This window comes from Camelus ferus, chromosome 35 (genome assembly GCF_009834535.1).
Source record: "Camelus ferus isolate YT-003-E chromosome 35, BCGSAC_Cfer_1.0, whole genome shotgun sequence".
Classification (NCBI taxonomy): domain Eukaryota; kingdom Metazoa; phylum Chordata; class Mammalia; order Artiodactyla; family Camelidae; genus Camelus; species Camelus ferus.
In genome coordinates this window covers 5,731,640-5,734,372 of record NC_045730.1, presented here as the reverse complement: position 1 = coordinate 5,734,372, position 2,733 = coordinate 5,731,640, and the positions used below count along the sequence as shown (strand labels likewise).

General features: G+C 48.7%; 1 pseudogene; it reads left to right on the top strand.

Annotated features, from left to right (window-relative positions):
• The first annotated feature begins 796 nt into the window (after positions 1-796).
• On the top strand, positions 797-1,451 carry LOC102511311 (annotated as a pseudogene).
• Positions 1,452-2,733: the final 1,282 nt, after the last annotated feature.

Sequence of the window (2,733 nt, the reverse complement as noted above, 5' to 3'; positions counted from 1 at the left end):
CAGACTTCTAATCTGCATATGCGTGATGCCACAGAGCGTCTGATTTGATGCACAGTTCTGGAAACGGAAAGCATGTTTACCAAGCCAGGTCACGTTCAGTCCCCGAACGAGCTGCCATACACAGATCTGAACAGACCTGAGTGAGGTCGTCCCATCCCTGGCCTCGAGTTACCGCGGTTCTGCTTTGGAGACCTATCACCCCAAACCAAGTAAAACATGAAGGACAGAGTCTCTCCAACCCCGGGCCCTCCCAGACTCTCAAGTCTTTATAATGCCAGGGTACCTTGCTTTATGTCAGATTTTTTATTTTAAATAATACATTTCTACAATTGAAAGATTTTTGAAAGAAGGGTGACATTTGCTGGGGAGGGAGGTAGATGTATGTATTATTTGAAGACTAGATAAATTAGAGGAGGTATATAGGATTTGGAGCTGGAAAAAGCTATGGGTTTCTATTTGTTATTTGTTTTCGTTGAGGCAACTTAAGCTTTCTAAGCTCCAGAGCGCTCACAGTAGAACGGGTGTTAAGTAGACTAATGTAATACATCTTAGAATTTTAAGTCCTTCCTGTCCAGGAATTATCAGTATGTCACTCAAACAATTATCCTAGGCCTCTTGGACAAGACCTGGGTCTGGGGACAGAGACATTCTTATCCTGGCCTCACCCAGGGTCTCACTTTGTGACATGGAGACCATTGGTTTCCCTGTTCAAATTCCTGAGTTGTGAGCTGGGAACCCTGACACAGCCAGGATTACTGTCTGCCACCCTGAGCAACTCAGGAAAAAAAGTTGCTGCATGGTGCCGGAGAGCATGATGGCAGGAGAGGGCCAGAAGCTGCGCCTGCACCGACGACATCACGTCTACAAGCTGGTGGAGGACACGAAACACTGGAGCTCCCCCTCATGCAGTCGGTGGAGGAACTTGGAGTTTGAGGTGAACGTAATCGGCTACTTCCTCCAGGACTGGCTGTATATGCATCTCCTGAAAACAAGAAGCCATTTGAAGAGGAGGAATTGCTGAGCAAGAAGGAAGATTAGAGATGATCCAAACCAAGACAAGTGAGGCCACAGTGAAATTTCTGAGAAGTTGTCACCTGGAGGTGCGGATGAAGAGCAATGTCAAATGGGAGCTAAGGCCTAAAATAGTTGCTCACCACTTCCTCAAAAATCTTGGTGCTGTGGTCGCCCCACATGCACTAAAATTACCAGACGAGACCATCCCATAGCAGGGCGAGTAGTGGTGTGAGCTGACGGTGAATGGACCTGACACCGTGAGGGGACCTATGTCTGTGGTGAACTTTGAGAGGCCCGAGACCAAAAGATGCACGTGCTGGTTAGCCCAGCAAGCTGCCAGGGGAATGGCCCCCACCAGTTCCCAGACAGTGTGCAGCTTTTCTCCCTCGAAAGCAGCGAAGCAGAATCCGAGGAGCAAAGATGGGCCAGCACCGTGATGCCGCTCCCAGCTCTGGCCAGACATGGAATTTTAGAGAGCACGTGGTGATGCTGGACACAGGCGTGCACGTACATGTTGACTTGTCTGTATTTGCCATCTTCATCTTTGACAGTTACGCACAGCTGGCCTCCGTGTGGCAGTCCTGCTCCAGGAGCACCAGGCTGTAGATTTGATGAGCTGAGTGTTAACAGACCAAGAGTCTAGATCTGTTTAATCTCTTCCTCGACTGGAATTCATTGGAACAAATGGAAGAGCTAGCTCATTCTTATCCACACTGAACATTTGTATCTTAAGGAGAAATAAAGAGGTTGTGTTCTTTAAAAAAAAAAAAAATTGCTGCATGAATGCACAATAAAAGTGAGCCCCATGTTTAAAGGACGTGCCCTCAGACCTCATGTCACAGCTTAAAAAAAAAATAAAAAGAGCTCAGGACTTCCTGCCGTATGGTCCAGTGCCCAGGCCAGATGTTCGGCGAGAGAGGAAGTAGAAGGAACCAGCTCCAAAAATCTGTCTGCTCTTGTGAGCTGCCAGCTGGCCTGGCATCAGGGGACTTTCCTGGGCACTTTGCAAAGATGGCTTCTGCCTGGCTCCATCCATGGGTAACCTTCTGGTGAGGGCCAGGGACACTGATGCTCAGAAGCTGGATGTTGGTGGGACTCATGCCAGGCCCACACCCCTTCTCAGCCCAGTTTGTGTTCTGAGGCCTGTGCCTTCCTGGGCTTGTCCATCCAAGCCAGGCACGAGGCTCTCCAGGAAGGATGCTCTGGGGGACTGGAAGGGGCAGGGCCCTGCTTGAGCCTTGTAGTGGTCAGAGCTGAGATAGGAAACCCAACTGGGAGAGAATGAGAGGGAGACAGAGGGTGAGGTATGTGTGCAGGAGAGGGGGTTGTAAAAAAAAAAAAAAAAAAAAAAAAGACCAGGAGAAAGAGAGTGAGCCCTCTCGTCTCACTGAACTTAATTTTTATTTCAAACTTCTTCTCCTGTCTCTGTTCCAGGCTGTCTTGTCTGCTCTGCTTCCTGATGTTCGGATGCCCCTCTTTGGGGTGTCTGGTCCACTGTCGGCCTTGCCCTCTGTCTGTTTCCCACTTTTGCTGCATTGATCCATTCTTTTTTCCCTCCCTTCCTGACGTTTCCAGAACACAGTTGGGAGGCAGCAGTCTTCTCAGGAATTGGGTGAAAAGCTCTATATTTTTTAAGAACATATTTTTACCTTCCTCCTAAAAACCCTCTCTTGATTCCCCTCTGATGTCTTTCAGCCTCACGGTTCATTTCCCCCTACA